Raw genomic sequence first — 26,991 nt, 5'->3', positions numbered from 1 at the left:
GATCTCATTACCTTTATGAAACACCAATGGGCTGAAGATAATCCAAAAGGTAAACATATGAATTGGTACAATTGAACCTACCACCTGAACTGAAGATACTTTGGCCTTTCCTTCAACATAGGAATTGTAAAGTAAGCATTGTTCAGATCCAACTTTACCAACCAATCTGAATCCTGTGAGACATCTCTCAATAGTTGGATGCCTTCCATCTTGAAGTGTCTGTAAGTTACATCCTTCAAATTGATTACTGGTTTCCATCCCTTGTCCTTTTTCTCCACCAAAAATAATGTGCTCACAAAACCTGTATCTTCCTTTTCTATCTCTATGATTGCCTCCTTCTGTAACATACTCTCTATCTCTTCCTTCACTATGCTTTCTTGCATTTTGTCGGAACAAAGTTCCCTTTGTTCTTGCCCTTGTTCTGGCATTGAATTGAACTCTAGTATGTACCCCACAATTGTTCCAAAACTAAAGGATCACTTGTAATTGTTCTCCAAGTATCCACAAAATGACTTTACCTTCCACCGACCTTTTGCTGGATAAAACCAGAGCAGATCGCTGTACTCACCTGGATGTGTTACAGATGATTGTCCTCTGCTCCTTGCAGCCCTTGATCTGGACCCCCTTTACTTTTTGAAGGTAAAATCCATATTTATTGTGGGAACTTCGGAAGAATCCCCTGCTTTGCCCATGGGACTTAAGGAAGCTACGGCTGGGAGGTTGCCTCTTTTTCCAGCCATGCCAGAAAAACTCTTCTGACCTCCCTACGCATATTAAACTGCACCTTATCCAATGCAGTGAAAGTGTGCATGTATTTTCTCAGTGCCTTAACTAGACCTTCTACAAGAAGCATTTCTTTGGGATCCTTACTTGATAACTTACGTGCAAAATCTCCCAATTTTGGATTTCTGCAAAACAAAACAGCCTTACGTCTCTCAGCGATTAGCCCTGCATTCACACTTCCTAGAAAAGAAAGTGTCCTCTGGCACCATCCTCTCAATAGATTAATATCCAGATCTGAACCTTTCAAGTATGCCTCCTCTAGCATGTCAAACATCCTAGCCAGAGGCCCTAGTGTGTCCAGTAGTTTCTCTTTGCACTGTTTGAGAGATTTCTCAAGACCCTTTCTCAGATCCCTACCCAATTTAAACGTGTTGGTGATCAACTCAGGTCCAGATTTGGTGTCATGGAATCCTTTTCCCCAATCACAGGGCAGGAACACTCTGCTCTCATGACATGACATTCCCCTTTTCCTAAGGTTCGTCAAATCCAATGCCTGATATAATCTGCCACATGACTCATAGGCCACCAGTCAGACCCTCGGGATGACGAATCCCCTTAGGGTCAAAAAACTTCTGTCCAAGTGGATCCACCACAGTTTTTTCTCCTTTGCTTCTTCCTTTTTCGCTAATTCAAAATCATAATCCAAATCATCTTTATAATTTAAATTAAAAATGTATTCATCGAAATCTTCACCACCAAATCTTTCTGCGAGGAAAACATACCCTTCTGTAGTGTTACCACAAACACCCTTTCTTTGTGAGCCGCTTTTGACTCCTCTTCCCTGCACCATGCTCCAGGTGCTTTCTTTTATCAGACCATTTATCTCCTGGTCCTCTGTAAACTCTCTTCTCCTTCAGAGATTGCAAAATAGTCATCTTCCTCATCTGCATGACTCCTTTTCCTATTAGCTAAAGCTGACCTCACAGAATCCTGAACCAAACTTCTAATTTCATCTGTGAACAACGTTTTAATTATAGTCTCCTGATCTGTCCCTCCAATCTATACATCAGCCATGTTTAAAATTAATCTCCTTACAAATTCCAAATCTATCTCAAACCTCAAAAGGCTACCTCCTACCTGAAACGCCAACGCACTAGTCAGGCAATTGCTGTTACTCAACCGGCATAATCCATTGCCTAGCAATATGTTCGTGACCTTAAAACATGCCCAACATGCTGATAAAAAATAACTTAGTAAATCCCGATAGAAGCCCAATTCAAAATGGCACCTCCAATCAGCAATTGTTCACCTTCCGATTCTAAATTCTCCTAAACAACACATAACCTACTCAACCTTTAAATTTCACACAAAAGAAGCCAGAAGCCAAATCTTTAAATAATGCCGGCCTTGACGTCTTTTGAATTCTGCGCAACAATGTGCTTGGCGTCAAAATGGCTTCCGAAATGTTTGTGTTACACGCATCGGCGAAGCTCACTCCTCTAATCAGGCAGACAACTTGCCCATGACGATACGCATAGTAATGCAGCTGCTGATAATGGCCGCCAGACGGCTTCTGCAGCCTCGCACCCCCTGCTGCCGAAGCCTTGCACTGCAGCTAACAAAGCTCGCGCTATAATGGTAAGCGCTGACACAACTACTGTTTCTCAATCAAAAAATTTAATTCTGTAAAACGGCTCTTCCTAAAACTAAATCCTCGGTTTTAAACACCCCTCACCAAAAACTAAAGAATTCTAAACATTTATTTGACAACTCAAACAATTAATAAAAAATAAAAAAACAAAGACAGCAAAACATTTTTATCCTTGTATGGGGAAATATAACCTTAACAGACGCACCTGGTCCATAAATTGGTACCAAAACTCTCTCAACATTCTAAACACATTCTATATGATTCAACGTATAAAGTAACATAAAGAGTACTTATCTGCTCCGAAGCAGCAAACAAAAGAGGGAAAAGATGGTGGATGGCATGATTATATAGGACCTAATGTTGAGTGTTTATCTTAGAAGTGTTTGCTGCTCAGAAGTGGTAAATAAAAGTATTATCCATAATGCTAGCCTCCTGTCTTGCCATAAAATCATTGCCACTGGTAGCATCTCTGAAATCAATACACCAGATGTTTTTTATCCGGGCAGAACAATGTGTCATACACTTTTCTGCCCTGTATGAAACAAGGGACAGTGATCAGAAAGGCGCACACTGCATCCCTGATGATAGTCGTGCTTTCTCCTTTACCAACCCTTCTTATTTGGATGCGATTTCACAGGTGTTTACCCTTAAGAAAAACAGGACTGTTCTCCTGCACGTGAAAAAAGAAAAGGCTCCTGGCCCTGATAGTATACCAGGGGACCTGTTTCACTCATAGCCAGATATACGGGTTCCCTGTCTGAACATGCTCAGTAATACTATAGTGGGGATGGAATACCTGAGACATGACATGGTGGCATAATTGTACCTATTCATAAGAAGGGGGCAAAAGATAATCCTGCAAATTATAAGGTGATTTGCCTTATTGATAACACTCAGAAGATATTTTGCAGGCAAGTTCTCTCATGGCTAAAGGATTAGATGGCCGAGCACCAGATCTTGTCGAACTTTCAGGCAGGTTTTTGCAAGAAAACAAGTACCATTGATCAGATGTATTGCTTCATGACTATTTGTTGGAAGTATATTACCATTAAGAACTATCATTTGTAGGTAGCCTTCATGTCATAGTTACATTACGTTTAGAGACTTACACACAGGTTAGGTGGAATGCCCAAGGGGAGTTCATCACTAGGATCCCTATTATGCGGGGTGAGACAAGGGTGTGTCTTGGCTCCCACATTATTCTCCTTGAATATGTACAACGTGTTAGAAGCACTGAATGACTGTCAGCATGACTCACCAAAATTAGCCGGCACCAGCACTCCGGTACTGCGGTTTGCCAATAATACTTTGCTTCTGTCGCACAGACCAATGGGCTTGCAGAAGTTGTTAAACTTTGTGCAATTTAGTAAGCATAGGGGCTTGGAGATCAATGGTGGCAAGTCTAAATTCATGGTCTTAAACTCACATCATACATTTAGAACTAAAATCCTTGTGGATGGAGCAACCATTAAGCAGTTCAGGAATTTCGATTACTTAGGGTTTAGGCTTATGGATATGCTTTCTTGGGACCACCAGCTGTTAAAAAGTAACTCTACTCTCCAGCAAAGATCGGCAGCCGTGGTGAAAAAAATCAAGTCAACTTCTAGTAGGGCACTTTTGCCAGCCCTGGAGGTAAAGAGAGCTGTGACCCTCAGAGGAATTCTGTATGGGGCAGAAATGTGGGGCTTTGGGACATTTACTCAATTGATTTGCTCAGAAAACAAATTTAGGAGATCTCTCTTGAATGTTCCAGTTAGCACACTTCTCATACTCCTAAGGTGGGACTTGAATTTAAAGATGATTCATCACATAGCACAACTTAAAATCTTGATTTACTGGGTTAAAATCTGGACAACGCCCGCTTTGGCCCCATACAGAGCTGCTCCTGAGGAGCTAATTATCTTAGACACACAATGTATCACACCATGCTTAAAAACAGTGAAAGCTTTGTGTAGCCTTCTAAAAAATAGAGGACGTTTGGGAAGAGCCCAGTAAAATGACGAAAGACTCAGCTATTTGGATTCCGAGAGTCTATTGGGACTACATCCGTAAGGAAATATGGCGCAAGCGTAGGTCTGATGGCTTGATTGAGAAGTTTTTAATTCTCAAATGCAGTCTGAATTATTTCTTGACAGAATTACTTCTTCAGAGGCTAAGACATTGTACATTCTCCTTAGACTTGGCACATTGCCACTCAAGGCCTTTTCAGCCAAATGGTACAAGTTGGGAGGGACAGGAGGGGGGTGCCCCTTCTGTTATAATACTTTGAAATTGAGGCACACTTTTTTTGCCATAGGTATATATAACTGAGGTTAGAATGGATCCCTCAGCTATGCTGTAATCTAGGTGCCGGATGGCACATAAGGCTGTTAGACCTGTCATCCTTAGGGTGATCTTCCTCCAACTTTTTGCCATTTGCCTCCCCCTTTTTGCTGTATCTTTTTCTTGGCCATAGGACTTTGAGCACTTCACCACTGCCATTCAGTGCTAAAGAGTGTGTGCTCTTCCTAAGCATGCTAGTGATTGGTGTATACCTGATTGGCTTATGTTGAATTACCTGTAAGTCCCTTGTACAGTGGTATAATATACCCAGGTCCTCTACTTCAAATGCTCATAGTGAGCATGCAGCACAGGTTGTGCCACCCACATAAGTCACCTTTCAAGCCTGTCTCAGGCCTGCCAAGGCAGGACCTGAGCTCACTGTCCTGTCACTTGGCATTTAAATATGCTTGCCGAGGCCTGTGCTTCTCTCATAGTTTAACATAGGGGAATGGCTGAAATTACTTTAAGCTGCAGTAGTGGCTTACAGTGGAGAGGCCTCATACTGTTTACTATCATTGGATTCTCAATGACAAACACTCCCTCGTGGTAAAGGTGGAATTGTCATTAATAGCTTAGAAATACTACTTCTATAAAGTGGGCATTTCTCTGCTCTCAACTATTTATGTGCATTTAGTTTGACTCCAGTCCACACAGGAGGCTGGGGGATAATTCCTTAGGTTTCCCATCAGAGGATTGATATTGAACTTGTACCACTTGAAGGAGATTTATTTTTCCTGAATCTATTGGTGTCATATGAGCCATTTTTTTAGGAGTCCATTAATTTTCAAAGGAATAATCAAATTTGAGACTGAATTGGAAAGATAAGGATATTATTCTAGTCTCCAAGTTGATGTAAGGATTATGGTGCAGCAGCCAAGGAACTCCTAGAATTATAATATGGTTTGGTGAAGCTATGAGATCGAAAGATGTAGTCTTTTGATTCTTGCCAAAGTACAGTTTCAGTGGAACTGTCATTTCTTTGATGGGTCCCGAAACCAAAGATGTTCAATGGCATTCTTTCATGCCCAGTTTTCATCCAGGCAGAGGCCACTCGCCCCGCTGTCCAAAAGGGCAAGCCTTCTCGTTATTGCCACTAGGGAGTTCCAATAGAATGGGCAAAATGAATAAAGAGGCTGGCGAATCCCTAGATATTCTGATGAACGGGAATGAAGCGATTCCATTCCCTTTCCCTTTCAAAAGGGACAGGAGTTGGCACTTCCCGGTTTTTATGGCCGAACATGGCAACCTCAGACTAGGTGTTCAGCTGACCCACAGTACATACAGTGTCCATATTTACACGTGTATTCTCTTTCAGAACTTGATAATGCTCCTCTTGCCATATCAACTTGCATGTGCTCTTCTCTTGGAGGAGACTGACTTCTCAGGGGCAGTGTCTGTCTTTCGGGCAGGGACTTGTGCACTTTCGTAAGTTGAGAAAGGCTGCGCTCATCACTTTTCGGATCGGCATAGGTGGTGTTGAATCAGCAAGGCCTGATCCATTAATGTCTAAATAGGCTCCGCTTGACTAGGGTGAAAGAGCACATCTTTATTTTCCTCTCTTAGACCTCTGCGAAACAAGATTATAAGAGGGCATTCTACCCAGTTGGTGTCCGTAGCAAATTGATGAAATTGGGTTATATAAGTGAGAAGATCTTGCTTTCTTAGTTGAATATCACAAACAGCTTATTCAACTGAAATAAACAAATCCAGTCTCTCACACATTCTCTAAAAGGTTGCATAATCCGTGAGGCATAGGTTGTCTGTGGCTACTTACGGGGTTGCCTAAGCTAAAGCTGCCCCAGAAAAGGCACTAATAAGGTTACCAATCTTTACGGTATCCTGAGCAAACTGTGCAGGGCGGAAGGTGAAAAAGACTGCCGGAAGTCTATGAATTCTTTTAGCTACTTAGTATCTCCAGAAAAAGGTTTGGCGCAAGTCTAGCTTTTCCTCACATAATTGTTGCAGTTCTTTTGCTTGTTTCTGTACATTCTGCAGCAGGGCTTGGGCTTGATCCACCAGTGCACACTGTACAGTATCTTGGGCTGGATCCATTGTCTCTGGAACTTGACCAATTTGTAGACGTCACAATCTGTCAGGCTCAGAACCACACCAGGCTATAAATACTCGTGGTTGAGGAGAGCGGACTGCCCAGGTCGTCCTGGTCTTGATCTGCCAGAGGTATGGGCAACCCCTTCCGGGAGCCACAATGCTGTCAACACTTGCAAACACCTAAGCAGATAATGCCCCTGTTGTAGGAAAACTTGGCAAAAAAACATCAGATGCTGGCACCACAGGCGAAGCAGCTGGAATACAGGCAGTTTGAGGTGTTTGCAAGAATAGGGGTACCCCTGACTATATTTCCTGTTGTGTGCGTGTTTGTCTAGGCTGTCTTTGAAGGAGGACCTTTTGGCGGATGTGACGAGGTTGCGGGTGGCATTCTTGTGGGCTGCGTAGCTGTCCGGTGTTCGTTTACTGAGCCAGTTCTTCTCCAGTTTTCATCAGTCCTTTTCTGTAATAAATATATCTCATATGTTTTACAAGGTGCAGCCTAGACTCCTGCACCAGTGTCCCCAGTCCATCATTTTTTCTAGGTCAGATGATCTCGTATGTCTGACAAGGTACATGTTTTTCTTCTTTTTCATCTGTTACATATATGTGGCTCGGACATGTGGTTCTTAGCAAACGTGGGGCATACATTGGGTACTATATCGATATGCCTGTTTTAAAGCAGTTTCATAATATCTGCTACCTGAGCGCCACATGCACATTCTATGGCAATCTGTTTGTGCATGTGTATTTCCATCTTCACTTGGTGCTTTCTTAATTCACGGGCTCCACTTATTTTCTTTATTGCTTTCATCAAACACGTTACTTGGTGACTCTAAGAATTCTTAATAAATCTAAGACTTAGTCCACTCTTTTGGACTTTTTGAATACCACTTTCCTCCTTTTTCTATTTTTTCAGTCTTCCCTTATGACATGTTTTAACTATCCTTTTTCTAGATTTTATTATCCATTGAAGTAGAAATTTTGAGTAGGACCCTCAATATGTGACCCACAAAGCTGTTTTTTCCACAAATGTATTTGTATAGCCGAAATTTGCGTAGGACATGAATTTCTTCAACCATGATTAACATGTATACTTTTTCTTTATGAAACCGCTGTGATGTTAATTGAATTATAGTTACTCTATTGTTATTTTTTTATGCTGTGTCACTACATGTATGTCAATTATATACAATATTTGTGTAATATATCCTTGCAGTAATAGGTAGAGTATGAGTGTGTCAGCATGCCTGCATACCTAAAATAGTGACCAGGGTTCAACAATGTGCTAAACACTGTATGATTATACTGCACACATTTAAGTAACTGTTTTTTATGATATAATGTTTCCAAATTTGCCCTAAAAAAGAAAAAAGAATATAATATTCAAAATAATCATATTCATACAAATAAATACATATTTTTGATACTTTATTACATCTTGTTGTTCACATATTATTTCTGTATACTTATAGGTCCACTCAGTAATTGTATTTCCTAAATGTTTGCTCACATTTATACAGGCAGTTTAAGGAAAGGGGAGCAAGATGTAACTAACGGAATATGAGGACAGGAATCAAGACCCAGGAAAACATAAGGAAGTATAGACCCCTCGACAAGACTGACTAAGTATTGCGACTTAAGGGCAAGGCAGTTCTGATCTCCTTTTATACACAAAACCCAGAAATGTACATAATGGGAAAAAGGAAACCATGATGGATTGGGAAAAGCACCATAGGAGAACTAAGGACGGCTGCCATATTGGATAGGGTGAATAAGTGAATATAATTCCTTTCCAAGGAATTCTGGGAGGAGGAAACACCAAGAACATGGAGTTACGCAAGGTACATCCTTGAAGTAAAACCCCCAGGACCAGTATGCAGGTGCAGAGAACAACTCCAGTCAGTCAGCCAGCCGCCGTGAGGTAAGCAGAAAGGCTGAGCGCTGTGGCCTGCCAGAGCTCTCCATACCCTCACCACTGGAGAAGTGCTGTACGTCGCACCCAACCGAGCCAGCATTAGACGACGGTGTCGGGTGCGACTGTGGCGCTACAGAAAGGGCCTTCACCGGCCATGACTGAACCCATTAGGCCTCCTCCTGGCACTGTACCATCGCTCCCTTGCTGAAGGCTACAGGAGTTCTGGCCAGTATGGCACCAGTTTAGGCTCTGGAGCTGCCAAATCCTGATCCAACCCCAGCACTGGTCTTGAATATGGAGTTCAGTTCCATATTGACGGATCTCTTGCTATGAAACACTAAACACTGCCCAGGTGTGGGAGGAATCTCTAGCAGTGCCTTTGCCTCACACTAGTATTTTTGGAGCATGGAGGCTTTGTTTACTTCAGGCTTAGATGCAATACAAGCTCTTTAGAGAGATTTTACTTAACCAGGATCAGGAGGAGGCAGCCAATGTATTACTACCCCACTACACGAATGCTGGCTTGTACTTAGACCTTCAAAATACTACTGGCATTGCTACCTCACCAGAGACTGAATTGGACTCCCCACTGGGGCCTTTGTGTTGGTGGGCTGTAATGCCTCACAGGTGTTGGAACAATAGTTGCCTTACAGAACTCTTGCAACCTCTCCCTTGGCTTCAGAGATTTGCTACTTTTCAATGATGCCCTAACAGCACTGTAGTCAAAACCATACTCAACACTGCTAAAAGGCACAATAGGCCTGCTTCAGGTGATCTGACCTCTGTGACACACCACACCACGCCAGAAAATCTTGTGGTTCAGACTTCAGCCAACAAAGCTAACCTGAATGCCTTTCCTGTGGCGATACATGATAGACAATCAAAGCACAATGATGTGATTGGAAAGAGGGTGTTCTCCTTGGCCAGTTTGACATTGCAGTCTCTGAATGCAGTCTGCTTATGGCCTCTGGGATATTGCTACTAAAATCTTGTCTATTCTCCTTGAGGAGTTCCGAAATACCTTCACCCAGGCCATTCGCACCAGACAGGATGTGACCAAGTACAATTTATGTCTGTTTAGACACTACAGACTGTGTGGGCATTAATTTGCTGTTGCACCTGGATGCATACCCCAAGTTAATACGATGACCCTACCAAGACTTCCAGGGTCTACCATATCTCGATGGCTACTAGGAGTGGTGACTACACTAAGGCGAGGCTGGCCTGGCAACGTGATCTTCAGAGGGACGATATGTGGACATACTGTTGTCTCAGCACAAAACGTATATCCCTGAACAGGAGGCTTAGATTAATACATTTCAAATACCTCAACAGGATGTATTACACCCCGGAACGACTACATAGGTATGGGCTCTGAGAGGAGTCAACCTGTGATAGGTGTAACGCACAGGCTGCTGATTCTTTTCATTTGTCCTGGACTTTTCCGGGAATAGCACATTTTTGGTGGTTGATTTTTACTGAACTAAACCAAGTGGTAAAATTGACGCTGTTGCCAGAGCCGGCGCTCGCCTTATTGGGATATTCTAAGGCAATACCAAAGGGGTCAAGGAGATTAATAGACATGGGTTTGTTGCTAGCAAAACGATGTGTAGCGACATGCTGGATGCGAGGACCTCCTCCCACACTGGTACAATGGTCAAGGGAAATGCTTTATTGTAGTACACAAACTGAAGTTTATAGTGAACTGCTCCCACCAAGAAATAGACCAAAGAATTTTTGGGCATTGTATAAAACCTATGTGGAGGGCAAGGATGATAATGGAGGCGACCGTGCAAATGAGGAGGGAGCAGGCCCACCTCCTGGGTCCCAAAGTGTACAATTGGAATGCGGGGAAAAGTGTCTCTGTCCTAAGTCATTGAGATCAGGCTTCTGGTATCATTGCTTGAAGTAAATGTCAGGAGTGGACGACTGATGAAAACACAAGTACAATGTACAGCAGATGGTGTTTCTTTGATAATTGTATGACGCCAAAGTGTCCAATTGCAACGCCCTATTATTATGTATATGATGTTATGTGAGTCTCATGTTGATGAGGTTTAAAATTTAATAAAAACAAATTCCCCCCCAAAAAAGTTAATCCGATGATGTGCAAGCATCTTTTTTGGATATACATTTTGATAGCTCCTGGCTGTATAAAGGTTTTGAATGGTTTAAATATAGCTGTGGTAATACCTGCTGCTTGGGCCAGCTCTCGCAGGCCTGTTAGTTCCATCAACAATACCAAACTTTTCAGGGGTTACACACAGGCCTTACTTCTAGAGGTACTCATTTCAGTCCATTTAGCAGCCTGTTAAACCCTTTTGAAGCTTCAGGATGCATAGTGGTGTCAGAGGTTAAGGACACTGACAACATGGCCAGTCCTGATCTTCCTCTTTCCCTGCTGCTGCTGTCAACTGGATCTGATTCCCCACCTTCAGAAGACACCTGTGGTCCGTAGGGGCTAGAATACATTTTACCTACCCATCTGCAGGGCATTTACCTCGGTCCAGTGGGCCTAGTTATTCATCTGGATTATGCTCTTCCCTTTAAGTCAAACCGACTCGAGTTCTTACTTTTTTAACTCGTACATCATCAGAGCATACCTCCATCCTTCCCAGTGGCGTAACTAAACTTGAGGGGGCCACCCTTCAAAGTACATGGAGGCCCCTCTCCCCTTCAGACTCCCTCTGGACCTCTCAGGATAGGTTACTGTGCTGAGGGGCACCCTGGAACTTGCCCCCCCACCCACTGTGCTGAGGGGGCCCCCTGGAGATCACCCCCTCCCGCAATGCAGGGCCTGCAGGGGCCTTTGTTACCATTGATCCTTCCCCAAGTGGTTCAGTTGTTGTTGGAAAAGGGGGAGGGGGAGGATTTGGGGTTGTGGTGGCTCAAGTCGATTTTTTACCTTTGGTTCTTGGACAGCTTCCTAAGGAAGGACAAATTGAAGATGCTCACTCTTGCCCAGGTTATCCCTGCATAGACTCTGGGGTTTGGATGTTGTCCTTGGACTTGCAGGACAAGTACTTTCCGGCACCCATATAGCAGTCCCACTGGCTTTTCTTCCCCTTCATTATGTCATCATCCTGCCATTCGGCCTCACCTGAGTGTTTACAAAGGGGATGGTGGTGGTTGCGGCCCATCTTCTCACACTGGGGATGCATGTTTTCCCATACTTCAATGACTTACTGTTGAGGGGTGGGCTTTTCATTGTCCATAGCAGCCCCCCTACGGAACTCCTGCTGTCTTCCCTTGGGTACTCCATCAAAGAATTGAAATTCCACTCTCGGACAATGCAAATGCAAAGGACTCCCTTTAGAGGGGCTGTTCTGGACATGGTGGCGTTCAAAGCTTTTCTGCTCGAACAGTGAGCTGAGCACATTCAGAATATGATTCAGATAGCTTATCCCTGTATAATGGCTTCACAGTTCTGAGACTTTTCAGACTCCTGGTCTTTTGTGTCCTGCTGTTGCCTCGTGCATGTTGGTACATTTGGGCTCTACAGTGTAACCTCCGCTTTCAATGGGCTCAGCACTGGGGGTGCCTCTCCGACATCTGTGTACTGGACGGGGCGGCCTGGGACCTTCAAAGGTTAATTAAGGATTCCAGATTGACTGCAGCAAGTCAGTGGACAAGGTACAGATCAGCAGCAGTTTGTCACCCAGCTAGCTGTCAAGGCCTTTCTGTCTTCTGTCAAGCGCAGTCCTAAGCAAGTTTTGTGGGACAACATGACTGCCATGTGGCAATGCAACAGAGCTCATAAGATGCCATCTAGCTGACCACAAGTGGCATCTGTAACAGAAGGTAGTTCAGGTCATTCATTAGTGCATGTCTTGTGTACATTTTTCGGTTGCTTTTAAGAATGGTAATTGTAAACCCTTTTGCACTCTACAGTTTCCACCACAGGGTTCCTTGGGAGATGTGTTCTGCCTTCCATGGGCCTCTGGTCTCAGTTACACATTTCCGCCGCTGCTGCAGAAGGTGGTCAGGCGGGTCAGAGCTCGGTTCACCTCATCCTGATATGCCCAGACTGGGCTCTGAGAGTCTGGTATTCTGACCTGCTGAGCTGGAACATATTCAACCCCTGTCCCGAGCTGCAAGTACCTCTTCAGAAGGACCATGTGTGGAGATTGAGCCAAAACAGCTGAGTGGATTCGATTTGCCTGTTGAAGTGGTGGACATGATTCTGGCCAGTGTTGACCACATCTTAGCACTTTTATTTTCTTTACTTACAGCTATGATTCACAGCGGCTGTGCTGGCCAAAATAATGTTGACAAAGCCAATAGATCTTGTGTAGGGGGAAGTATTGGCTTTCCCAATGCCGTCAAATAGTTGGGGCTAGGAGCCATGCAGCCTGTGGGCTGCTGTCTCCCCTTCCTTCTGCCCCTCCTTGGAAAACTGGAAATGATAGATGGAGATGGGGAATCAGGAGATGCTAAATCGCTTGCCTCATCCGCACTTATTGCTGCAAACACATACCCCAGTACCAGGGCCCACTATTAATATTACAGGCATGGAGAGCCTTTGAAAAGGTGGATTTATCAAGTGGGAGAATGAATGGGAGAGGATGTGACATTCAGCCAGAGCTGTCACCTGTGGAACTGGGAAACCAACTTCGAATCTCAAAGTCAGCTCAACAACCTTGTGATTCTGGGCGAATCACTTAATCGGGGCTAACCACTTAATTTGCCTGTGCCTTAAAAAATGTATGCAACCTTCTGTAATGTAACTAGTGCTCATGTAAACCACTCCAATACCTGTGGGTCGAGTTTGTGTTTCATAAAACCGCAAAAAAACAAGTGCAGTGTTAGTGCTTGCATGACAGCCCCACCTGACATCTCCGTAGTAAGAAAAATAATGGTGCAAAAACAATTTACACTTTCCGATAATGATCTGGCATTTAAACGGAATATTTCTCCTGATAGAATCAGAATTTATAAAGTATTATTCATATAGGACATATCTTCTTCAGGCTGCCTCAACTAGATCGAGTCTAGTTTGTCTAGATAGAATCACACAGTCACTGCTGTTGGACTTTTAATGGGGTCGAGCAGTAAATCATACATTTCAGCCCTTATTTCTAACATTATTGGCTAGAAATCCGAGCAATAAATAAAACTTTTTTTTACCTCAATCTGAAGGGGAGCAGGAGAAGGGCAACATTTAATCAGTACTTGGTCCATGCTCCATCCAAGGGACAAAGGCAGAAAGAAAATGAAACTGGACTCGACATACTAACCTATGTGAAGCAAGGACATGAGACTGTCGATGGAGCCAATCAATGATAAGTAACAAGCGGGATAAAAGCCCCTTTTAGAAACAATAGATTGTTGCAAGCAACAGCATGCATGAGCTGTCTGCAGGCGAGACCAGTTGAAATCCAAGTGGAAATGTTTCAATCAATAAAAACCACTGGAATTATTGTGGGCGCTTTTCAATCCATATTTTATTAATCAAAAAAAAAGTTTTTATTACAAATTTGAAATGAGAATTTATCAACTAATTTGTACTTTGCTCGTGAATTTTATGCGTTATGTGTTTATGCGCTCTAGCGGTTAAGCCGCTCTTTTTATGACTTAAACCAAATCGAATAAAGTAATTTTACTAAAATCCATGTTATATTATATTTAGGCTTTCCTGTTTTAAGTTTATATTTTTGGTAAATTCTGTTGTTTTTTTCCAGTGTTTTTGTGTGATTTCATTATCTTTAAAAAACAGTGGTTATGAGTGGTTACACATTTTCATGGAACTGAAAGCAACAGAAAGAGTGTGTTTACAGTGTTTATGGAATATTTTGCTTTTATTACTGCTTGCTTTCAGCACTGATAGTGCATGGTACATAGACAGTGTACGTACAGTGTATATGAGGTTCAAATGCATTTTTACAAATCAAACTTATTATGGTACACCATACACTACTTCTTCAGAGAGTCTTTTGTCATGCGTGATCTTTCTTTCCTTCCCATGCACACCTGCGTAAAGGCCCTCTCGACATTGGCGCTTGAGACGGGATATGCCAAAACAGCCAGTACACAATTTGCTAACTCTGGCCACTGACATAGCTTTCCATGCCAATACTGGTGCACCTGAAGATTGCGAATCTCTGGGACAGGTTCTACAACAAATGCTTTGAACTGGGCACATACGCCCTCAGTTATTGAAGCGGTCCAAAATAAAGTGGCACTTTTGAAAGTCCAGAGATAACTCCCCTTTACTGAAGGGATCTGGAACATGTGCAGAGTACCACAGTGAGGCTTTATTGAATGCAAATGCCATGATTGGCGAAGGGACATTTCTATGCATCATTGCAAGCCATTTCTCATACATTGTAAAATAAAATGTCCTGAATTGCTCCTCAACATTTCTTTGCTTACATGTTGCAGTGCTAAAATCACTAAAAGTATCACCCAGCCTACTCTCAAGGAGATGTTTCACATCTATGCCAATTATGATGAACACTTGGTAGACAAGGGTGTTTTCAGACTTTAGTTTTTGTATTATGTCCACAACAGCAGTCATGTTTTCCTGTAAAAATCAAAAGCAGTAGAGTGTTCATTTTTTTTCACCTCACTATCAATATGCAACTGAAGATTCTCACATTTCTTGCCTTTGGCATCATCACTCAGCAAATATTTTGTCAACGGTTGCACATGTATAATGTAGCATCCACAGCCTCTAGGACTGAGAAGCACTGGATAAATGACACCGTTGGGATGACTCTTCTTTTATGTCACACAACGCAAAAGTTAGAAATATTTTTGTTTTCATTTCTGCGCATAACAAAACAGCACCAGAATGGACTAAAAAGTCAATAGCATTTTTCATTAACTCTGGAGATTATAAAGGTGCATACCATCGAGCAAGTGGCAAGGATCTCTTACAGGGAAGCACTTCAGGTCAAGTATCGATTTTGACAGGTCATCATACAACTTTTTCATATACGTACCAGAATCACTGCAAATACAAACAATATTACTTCAATCTTTGTTGAACTTGCTAAGAACATTCGCAGCATACTTCCAAGTGACACTGCATTCCATGTTTTCCATAAGTCTGGTGTCATGTTTTCACCACTATCCCAGATGCTTTGTGACTGCACTCTTTTCACATATGCCTGTCACTATACCTTGCTTGAATGTTTAAAGCCTGGGGTGTTTGGAAATTCACCTACTATTAATACTGACTCGCTAGAAATGGGGACTGATTTATCAAGGGGCTTTACCCATTCTCTGTGGGTAAATGTGATGGTACATATTGGGAAAGATTCTTTTGAAACCAGCCATTTTACCTATCAATGAAAGCATCAAACGTAGCCAAAATATAAAATATGATGTTGTTATTTCCTGATTCTCTACAGTTTATAAATTAATTAAACAAGGCATAAAACATCCTTCTAAACTCTGCATTTTTGGACAAAAAAGCAAAAAAACTGAAGAAAGCAAAAGGAAGAAGAAACAATATTTTAGTGACATTCTTAAACAACAAAACTCAAGCAGAATAATGTTAGCCTAGTCGTTCTTGCTGCTACCTTGAATAACAACTTTACCTTGTATTGGCCCATTCAGGAAGAAATAAAAAGGACTTTTACTTTCTTTGAATGGCATTTAGTTTGTAGTTGTGCATGTGTCTTTTCAGTGTTTATATGTTTACACTGGTGAGGTCTCTTTCTCTTTTGGTGGGGTTTGATTAGTTATTATAAGTTTAAACCTAAACCAGCATAGCCTAATTATATTGATTTGTATAGAGCACTAATCCCCTGAGAGTGTATCCAAGCACTTGGGCAGGTGTGTGGGTGTGCGGTCCCCAAGGTGGTTATATGAAGAGCCAGGTCTTCAGCTTCCTGTAGAACTCAAGAAGTGAGGAAGATGCTCTGAAGTGTTGAGGGAGGTCATCCTGTTTCGTTGGAGCAATGTAGGAGAATGAGCACCCTCCAATTTTGCTTTTGTGAATGCGGGGAGTTTGTGAGAGCGATGCAGATTGTAGATGTCTGGTAGGTTGGTGAAAGTGTATGCGGCTGATCTGGTATTCTGCTCCTATATTGTGTAGGACTTTGTATGTGTGAGTGAAAAATTGAATTGGCTGTGTTTATGATTGGGGAACCAGTGAAGCTTTCTGAGGAGCACTGTGATGTGGGTGTGGCGTGGCAGGTCGAGTGCGAGTCTGGATGGTCTGGAGTCTCGGTAGAGATTCAGGCATAGAGTGTGTTACTGTAGTCCACCTTGCTTGTGATGAGTGCTTGCGTGATGGTCTGGTGTTCTGAGGCAACCATTTGAAGATCTTTCATAGTATGCACAGGATGTGGATGCAGGAGGTGCACGCTATGTCATGTTGAACCCGATTTCTAGGATGATCCCTAGATTTCTTGCGTGGTATGTGGGCATTGGTCCTCACTCCAAAGGCTACCATGCGGAGTTCCATGGGGAGGTCTTGTTGCCAAAGACTAGTTGTTCCTCTTTTCGCAGTTGAGCTTCAGGCAGTTGGTTCGCATCCAGTCTTCTACCATGGTCATGCAGTTGGTGAAGTTGGTTTAGGTGGTGGTTGTCTTGTCTGTCAGGGAGAGGATGAGTTGGGTTTCATTTGCATAGGAGATGGTGGTGATGTCTTGTGATCGGTTGATATTGGCGTGCGGTGTGATGTATTTGTTGAAAAGAGTGGGGCTAAGGAATGATCCCTCTGGGACTCCACACATCAATTCCTTGTTCTCTGGTGTGAAGGATGGAAGCCCGAACCTTTGGGTTCTTCCTGCGAGGAAGGAACAGATCCATTTGAGAGAGAATCCTTGTATGCCAATCTCATTGAGTCTTCTGATGAGGGTGCTGCGTGAGAGTGTCAAAGGCTGTGAAGAGGTCAAGCAGGACGAGAGCTATTGTTTTTTCTCAGTGCAAGTTGATTTGAATGTTGTCAGTGGGTTCGATGAGTGCTGTTTTGGTGCTGTGGTTGTTTCTGAATCCTAATTGAGTGTCTAGAAAAATGGTTTGATGTGGGGTGTGAGTTGTGATAGCCCACTAGATACCAGGATCTTTTTAGGGTACCCCCCTGGAGATCAGGGGAATAACACAGGCCCCCGCAGGCTCCGAGGTGCTGGGGGCCCAAGCTCCAGGGCCCCCCTCAGCACAGCACTCTGGCTTCAGAACTCCTGATTGAGCCCGGAAGGGGCCCCTCCACGGGCCTTGCAGGGAGGCCCCCTCAAGGTTTGTTACGCCAGTGCTAGAAATGGGCTTGTATTACACCTCCCGCCCCTTCCACCAGGAGCACCATTCTCCAATATTGAATCTTTCATAGATTCACATGCTTGTATCTTCCCCGTCGTCATGGTGGGAGTCTCACAGTAACAAGATGACCATAGCAGTATTAGAAAATGCATAGAAAAAATCCCATAGGGAATTATATTATTTGGTAACTAAACCTCATCATTATTTGGTCCAAAACTCAGCCAATCAGCTGCCAGCCCTGATATCACACTTCCCCGCAGAGCCATCATACATCAGATTTCCAACCGCCTTCGTGTGAGAAGGAGTACCACTGAGCTCTGCTCAGTTTTGTTTCTGTGTGAACTTTTCACCTTTTCAACTGAAAGTTCTTTGTGCTGGATTTAAGGTACTGTGTTACTTCTCTTACCTACTATGGCTGAAAGCTCTAAAAAGAGGCTGTTCAGGCCCTGCAGATCCTGTGGAAAACCTAGACTATATTCTGAGGATCCACATAAGGACTGTTTGTTTTGCCTCCACCCTAAACGTGTGCCAAAAGACTACAAGCACTGTAGAACCTTTTCGGCAAAAACCTTGAGAGACAGGGAGGCACGTTTACTTTTGTGGCTTCAAAAGAAGAAGGCCACTTCAGATTCTGAATGTGAGGAAGAAGTCATTACTCAAGCTTCCAAGAAGAGGAAGTCTTCTGCTCCTGAGGAGAAGGTAGATCCAAAAAAGCAAAAGACCAAAGTCAAAGAAGCCTGTTCGTCTTCTCTTCGTCACACTCCCTTAAAAAAGTCATCTGTATCAAGGGAGGTGTCTTTTGCTCCTTCTACAAAAGTGGGGGTGTCGCCGGCATTGACTCCTGTGAAAACGGCAACAACACCGTCGACGACAACTTCGACGACTACGATCGACGACGACAGCTGCGTCGACGAAGACAACTAAAACAACATAGTCGAAAAAAGGTTTGTCGACGATTCCCTCAACGGGAAGAACAGCGTCGACGCCGCTGCCGACTGCGTCGATGACGACCTCGTTGATGACACCGTTGGTGCCAACGACTTCGTCGACGACAGTCCCTATTTCGTCGTCAACGCGACCATCGTTGACGGGAGCTCCGTCGACAACATATTTTAAGTCCCCGAAGACAAAGTCATTGATAACTTTGAAGTCCTTTCCACCGTCGACGAGAAATCTACGGATTTTACAAGCTGGACTAAAATTTCACCACTACCTCCATCAAACTTACTGGATTTGCAGTCAGAGGATGAGGAGCCGACAGGAGTGGCTTGTAGCCCTTCTCAGCACCAAATAAAAAGCCAGGACACTGACAAAGAGGAATATCAGGAAGTTCAGGAGGTGTTTTCTTTCCAGGATCGTCCAGTGACTGAATCAAAGAGATATGAGTCATTTCAACAGTCATATGCTTATGAGGAGGAGGAAGAAGTACAGCCTGAGGTGAGAGAGGAGTCTGTCTCGATGCCAATTTCTCTCGTGACTGATTTATGTCACATGATTATCGACTACTATCGTCGTTTTCTGGAAGCTAACGCTCCAACCTCAAAGCCTGCAGCAAGTCAAGTTCAATGTCAAGTAGCTCAACCTCCACCTCCAGTTCAAAAGATTCGATCCCCCCAATTATAACAATTAGAGATGATTTGGCAGACAGTGACGGAGATCAACCTGAAGAAGGAGAACTTCTTCAAGACAGTCCAGTTGGGATAGAATGGGATGCATATATTATTCCTACTGCACCGTCTCCACCGCCGTCTCCAGCAAATTCTCCTCCACAGGACATTGGAGAATTCCATGATATTATGGAAAAAGCCTCAAAAAGATTTGAACTCCCGCTTCCAGTTCAGGAACCAGAATGTTTTCTATACGATTTTAAAGAAGAGTCACGAAAATATATCAGTGCAATCCCTATTAACGAGTTCATTTAGGAAGAGGGATTGAAACTTATGAAAAATCCTGCCTCAGTCGCAGCCTTGGTGCCTAGGATAGAGAAGAAGTATCGGGCACCAGAATCCTCTCCAGTGTGTTTAATTGGGCATCCACGGCCAGAGTCAGTGGTAATGCAAGCCGCACAACGCAATTCAAAAAATTCAGTTTCAACATCTGCAGCTCCTCCAGACAAAGAAGGAAGAAGAATGGATGGTGCGGGGAAGCGCTTTGCCATGATGGCAGAAGCTTCCATTAGAGCTGCAAATGCTTTGGCCCTCATTAGCAGGTACAATCGGAAAATGTGGTCAGATATAGCACCATTGTTGGCCCATCTGCCGGAGGATAAAAAGGGAGAGGCTGCCACCATAATTCAGGATGGATCTAGAGCGGCATCCGAATCTATAGATATTGCAGTGGATATTTCGTCTATTTCATTCAGACAAATGGCAGCTGCAGTGGCACTACGAAGACAAGGATGGCTTAAAGCTACTTCGTTTAGACGAGAAGTCCAAGAGAAAATAATCGTCATGCCGTTCGACTGAGAAAATCTCTTCGGAAAACACATTTAAGAGGCCCTTCAAGGCATCAAAGCTGACACAGATACAGCGCGAGCAGATTTCAGTCCTTTCAAAAGAGAGGGACTAGAAGACAATATAATCAAAGATCCTCGTACCAGTCTGGCAGATAACAGCCTTACAATCAGCAGGGGTATCACCAGTTTTCTAGTAGCCAAAAATGTCGATCCTCCAACATCCCGTATCATCAGCAGGGAAAAGAGAAGGCTACCCCGAGAGGTAAATCGCACTAATCTATTAGAAGACAGTGACTCCATCAAAGCGCCCGCCACTTGTTCAGACTTCAAAGAGCATTACCTTTCTCTTTTTTATCAAGAATGGATGTCGATAACAACAGACAAATGGGTATTGGACATAATTCAGCAGGGCTATACCCTAGAATTTATACAGAAGCCTCAGAATGAACCTCCTGTTCTCAGAAAGCAACAGCACTTGTCCGCACTCAAAGGTGGACATTTTGGGAAAAAAGGCAATAGAAGAGGTTCCACGTCATCAACGAGGGAAAGGCTTTTATTCGCATTTCTTTTTAATAAAGAAAAAACACACAGCGAAATGGAGACAGGTAATGGACCTGAGAAGTTTGAACAAATTCATCAAAAAGATATCTCTTCGGATGCTATCTCTGCAAGAAATTCTCCTTCTTCTCTGCAAAGGAGACTACATGGCATCCCTGGACCTCTTAGATGCTTATTTTCACATTCTGATCCATATAAATCACAAAAAATGTCTATGTTTCATGGTGGTGGGGCTTCACTACCAATTCAAAGTCTTACCATTTGGTCTCAAGCGGCCTCAAGGGTTTTACAAAGTGTATGGCGCCAGTGGCAGCACACTTAAGACTTCAAGGTCACCAAATCTTCCCATATCTAGACGATTGGCTCATAAAAAGAACTTTGTTTCAGGAAACCACGCACTCACTACAATGCTGCATGGATATCTTCAGTCGTCTGGATCTAAGAGTCAATCTAGAAAAGTCATCTCTCATCCCATCTCAGTCCCTTCAATTTCTGGGAGCCATGCTCCGCACAAAGGAAGCAAAAGTTTATCCTTCAGAGGAGCGTATTCAGAAAATAATAAATCTAGCATCTCATCTACAGAAAAGAAAGTACACTTCTGTGAGAATCCACAAGTCATTATTGGGGATGATGTCTTCTTGTATCCCCTTACTTCCCAATTGCAGACTACACATGAGGCCTCTCCAAGAGCTTCTGGACAAGCAATGGATTCAATCTCAAGGGTCCTTCGAAGATCGAGTGACTAGATCTCCTCAGATAAAAAAAGGCCCTGTCATGGTGGAAAATCAGAAAACATTTAACAAAAGGTCTGCTCTTCGAACCTCAACATCACAGCTATGTTATGATGATAGACGCATCTCGTCAAGGTTGGGGGGCACATCTTCAAGACCTTGAAATTCAGGGTCATTGGTCAGAATGCGAAACTCATCTTCACATCAAACTGCTGGAGCTAAAGGCAGTGTTCTTGGGATTACAGGCATTTCTTCCCAGAATCCACGATTCCACAGTACTGGTCAGGACAGACAGTACAACAACCATGTTTTACCTATTGAAACAAGGGGGTACAAAGTCAAAACTTCTCTCAAAACAAGGGCAAGAGATTTGGAGGTGGTTACTTCACCACAACATCTCGCTTCAAGTTTAGCACGTTCCAGGTGTAGACAACACAAGAGCAGATATCCTGAGCAGATCAACCAGGGTTTCTCACGAGTGGGAATTAGATCAAGATCAACTTCTCAAAGTCTTTCTTCTATGGAGCACCCCATCGCTGGATCTGTTCACGAACCACCACAACTCAAAATGCAAACACTTTGCAAGCAGGTTTCATCAAAAAGGATCGTGGGGCAATGCTCTTCAGATGTGCTGGACAGGGATGTTCGCGTATGCATTCCCTCCATTTCCTCTGATATCGAGAGTGATACGGAAAATGAAATCAGAACCATGCCACTTAATCCTCATAGCTCCAGCGTGCCCAAGACAAGCGTGGTTCTCAGATCTCCTCAAGCTGTCCGTGACACTCAGGATTCAGTTTCCATTCTCACAGAACCTTATCTCCATGAACGAAGGTCAAAGTCTACATCCAAATTTGAAATTGCTCAATTTGTCAGCATTGAATCTCATGAGCATGTATTCCAATCTTTGAATATTTCTCAGGAATGCTGAGATATTTTCTCAAAATCTCGGTCAATTTCTACATATACGGCTAAATGGAAGAGATTTTGTCAATGGTGTGCATCTCAAAGTCTACATCCCTTTAATATCTCTTCAGAACAAATTCTCCCATATCTTTTGCATTTGGCTAAAACAGGTCTTTCACATGCATCTATAAAAGTGCATGTGGCAGCTATCTCAAGATATAGAAGGAATCCTAACCACCCATCTCTCTGGTCTCAAAGAGTGATAAAATAATTCCTCAAAGGACTTTTCAGGGTGTTCCCCCCGGTTCACTGTCCGATAGTCTCTTGATAGCTTAATACGGTTCTTGCCCAGCTCATGAAACCACCTTTTGAACCGATACATAAATCAGATTTACAGTTTCTTTCATGGAAAACAGCCTTGCTTTTAGCTCTCACATCAGCAAGGAGAGTTGGCGAAATTCAGGCTCTCTCAGTTGCAGAACCTTTTCTCCAATTCCGACCAGATAAGGTTATCTTGAGAACAAATCCAAAGTTCATTCCTAAGGTTCCCTCCATTTTTCCTCTCAACAAGCCTGTGGTATTACCTACATTCTTTAGAGACCCTTCGTCATCCGTGGAACGGGCTCTACATTCCCTAGACATCAAAGATGTTTAAAATTCTACATTGACAGAACAAAGCCGTTCACAAAAACAAACCAACTTTTTGTGGCCTTTTCTGGACCTAGAAAAGGTTTGGCGCTGTCCAGATCTAGCATTTCTAGAAGGATTACGCCGGTAGTTAGGGCGCCACAGGGGTCTTTGGTGCAACAGTTCTTGCGCGCACCCGCGGGCTTAGGAGAGCAGGCGGGGCTGCCGGTGAGTAGGGCACCCCAGAGTCTATGCAGGGGCTGTTCCTATGACACCTCGTCGGTGAGGTATGGCGGCGTAGACACCCCGATGGCTCCTTGCTGCAGCCTCCATACCTCACTGACGAAGCATCATAGGAACAGCCCCTGCATAGACTCTGTGGTGCACTACTCACCGGCAGCCCCGCCTGCTCTCCTAAGCCCAGTGAAACAGGGACTCCGGGCCAAGGGCGGAACCACACCGAGACATTCCCACCATCCTGAGGCAGAGAGTGTCCGACGCCCAACCCGAACATGGCGGCACTGTAGTCTAGCTCATAGCCCACCTTAACCCCTTACACCTTGCAGGCGGTGCGCCGCGAGAACTGTTGCACCAAAGACCCCTGTGGCGCCCTAACTACCGGCGTCAGCATAAACTGCCAAACCCAGCAAAGAGGCGAATCCATGCACAGGGGCAACCAGGGCGGGAGCTCCTGTCCACTTCAAAGAGCCACCGACCCGGCAACACCTATTGGCCGGGCGCTAATATTCCCAGATTACTCGCGGGCGGTGCAACAGCAACGATCTACGTTTTTGGAAGTAAACGCCGACTACGGGCGAACCACATACAGTACTCTCTCCACTTTCCAGACCATCTTAAAATACTCTACAATGGTATGGCTCCTTTCTACACGAGTGCAGAAGAGGCACAGGATTGGGCAGACCGCCACTGCACGCAACAATCCAGGACAGACTACACACGGGACCCAACCTCCAAACCACCAAGCACAAGGAGACACATTCCAAAGCAACAGAACAGCGGGGCCAAGACCATGCCCCGGTCCGGCGCCCATGACTCCCCGAACCTCGAACAAATAATGAAAGAGAGGCTAGGGGCCCTACAAGCGTTGATAGACCTACAGACCCCCTCGCATTCGGGGGACATTGAACAAGCTCCACATCTCTTCACCTCAGAAGGGGAGGACGACAGCGATGGGACGATCTCTGGAGTGGACACGGGTACACCTCCCATGGTCACCCCCAGACAGCTGATACCATGATGGATGGGCAAAGAGCCTCGTTCCCGGCTTGAACTGATCCCACAACCACTTCATGCCGAATCATATAACCCGCACTCCTGTCTTGAATACTTGCGCCACAGCCATGAGTTGACACAATCCAGACGGCGCCATGAGATCCTACGAAAGCCCGATCGGCGTTATACCTCGCCCAGCACGTACTGACACCCCCATTGATTTTCTCTTTCTTTTGGTTGCTCCCACCCCCCACCCACACATTCAGCCGCGCAGAAACAAACAGAGCGCTTCAAAGCTTGGGTCACACAATGGGCACTTACTGACGCATGGAGAATGCAACATCCTCAAACCAAACTATACTCATTTCACTCCGTCCCCCATAATCTTCGGGTCCACCTGAACAGATTCCTGTGCTCAGCGGCTATCCTACCCAAAGTACATCACACAGACTACCTGGGGAGGATAATTTCTGACCAGGACGCACACATATTGCAATTAAACTGGGGAACCCCCCGCCCCCCAGTCCCCACGTGGCGTCTCCCACGGGATTGCCTAGCAGCCCCGGTTTTCACACATGACCAGGGCCGGCGCATAGAGGACTATTTTACGAACAATGCAGGAACGGCATCCTCCACATCAATAGAATGGGACACATTTAAGGTGGTAGCCCGAGAAGAATGTATCACACAAAATCGCAGGAGTGAGACGCACGCTAGAGAAAGCACTTACTAAAGCCGAGCAGCACCTAGCTTCTATTACTAAACAGGATGTGCACTCGGAAGGGGCGGTGGCACAGATAGCCAAAGCCAGAACGGAATACATGGCAGCCTGTGTCGATCTCCAACGCTACAACTTCAGGTCATATGCAACCCGCATGCACAAGGAACGAGACAATAAAGGTACCCTGTTGGCATGGTTAGCAAAACAGGATAGCGAGGTGAAGCCTATCACTCAGGTGATAGACCCCCATGGTAACCTAGTGCGGTCCCAAGATCAGATCCTTTCGGCATTTCACCAACACTACTTGGAGGTATCCAGTCACCCAACCCCGTGGAACAGGACAGAATAGACCACTTCCTTGCTCCCGTGGTGATTCCCGAGATCACGAGGGTGGATCAGATGTCACTAGAGGCGAGGATACAACCCGCAGACATCTCCCAGGCCCTGCGCGCATTAGCCCGCAACAAAGCACCGGGATTGGACGGTTTCCCCTTGGAATACTATAAGACCTTCTACCCCTTATTGGTCCCCAGACTGGCGGCAATGTACACCGCTGCACTAGATGCTGGGGAATTGCCGAAATCCCTTCGGGAATCGGTCATCGTGACCTTCCTGAAACCCAACCGCGACCCACAATTGATGGCCTCGTATCGCCCCATCACACTCCTCTCTACCGACTGCAAGATCCTCGGAAAGATATTGGCGGATAGATACACGCATATTATACGGCCCTTGGTATATCCCGACTAATGTGGTTTCGTCCCGGGCAGAAACACATCTCAGAACATACGCCGGCTGTTCCATGTCCAAGATCAAATAGGAGACACCTACCCCGGAGCGGCTTGCCTTATCCTAGACCTTGAAAAGGCTTTCGACACCCTTACATGGCACTACCTTTTCTCGGTTCTACGATGACTAGGCCTTGGCCCTTCTCTTTTGGCTTACACACGGCTCTTATACACCAAATTCACCTCACGGGTACGTATTCCCAGTGCAACGGGGCACGAGGCAGGGTTGCCCGCTCTCGCCTCTGCTCTTTGCCCTCGCGGTGGAACCACTGGCCACGACTGCGACAGGAGGGGGAACAGTGGGGCATTCCCATAGCGAATACCACGCATAGTGTTTCTATGTATGCCGATCTCCTAATATATATCAAAGACATCACTGCTGATTTAACACCCATCTGGACCACAGACAGAGTTCGCAGGAGTCTCCGGGTTGCAAGTGAACTGGGAGAAATCCAAAGTATACCCACTGCACCCACACTCCCCCCCATGGGTCGTCAGACTAGGTGATCAAACCATCGCCTGGAGCGCAGAGGCCCACCGATACCTAGGGATTCGTCTCTATCACACCCCGGCCGATATTTATGAAGGTAATCACCGCAGGGCACTAGCCGGCATCAGAGCCTCGGTAGGATTCTGGAAGAACCTCCCCCTAGCCCCGATTGGTCGAATGGCTATCGCCAATAATCATGGTTCCGAGGCTGCTATACTACTTCACGAACCTACCGATCATCCCGCCCAGAGCTTTCTTCCGAGACTTAGATGTACTCCTTGGCTCACTGATCTTGATCTAGGGGACAAGCAAGCATAGGGTAGCAATGGCAAAGCTGCAACTACCAACCACACAGGGAGGGCTCGCCGCCCCTTCTTTCGAATCATATTTCTTGGCCGCCCAACTCCAGTGGCTTTCTTACTGGACGTCAGGCAGACAGTTGGGAGAGACGTATACCGTGAACAGTCCAGTGCCCATCCCAGAACTCTGCCGGCTACTCTTACCGGGCACCAAACCTAGACGTACATATCCCCTACACATCACGTTCGCACGCAAATGCATGCAAAGGGTACACCGCATGTTGCCCGGAAGGGCCCCATACTCCCCTCTCCG

The 26,991-nt window shown here is 44.8% G+C and overlaps 1 long non-coding RNA gene across 1 annotated transcript in view; it reads right to left on the bottom strand.

The window, feature by feature from the left end:
* Positions 1 to 26,991, bottom strand: part of LOC144755829 (uncharacterized) — a 65,766-nt gene that overhangs the window by 8,369 nt on the left and 30,406 nt on the right. Inside the window, exon 2 of the long non-coding RNA XR_013594974.1 lies at positions 15,512 to 15,612. This is a non-coding gene — a long non-coding RNA (uncharacterized LOC144755829). The remainder of the gene's footprint in view (positions 1 to 15,511; positions 15,613 to 26,991) is intronic.

Source organism: Lissotriton helveticus, chromosome 5_1, assembly GCF_964261635.1.
Source record: "Lissotriton helveticus chromosome 5_1, aLisHel1.1, whole genome shotgun sequence".
Taxonomy (NCBI): Eukaryota; Metazoa; Chordata; class Amphibia; order Caudata; family Salamandridae; genus Lissotriton; species Lissotriton helveticus.
Note: the sequence above shows the minus strand (reverse complement) of the source record. Positions and strands in the feature narration are given on the sequence as shown.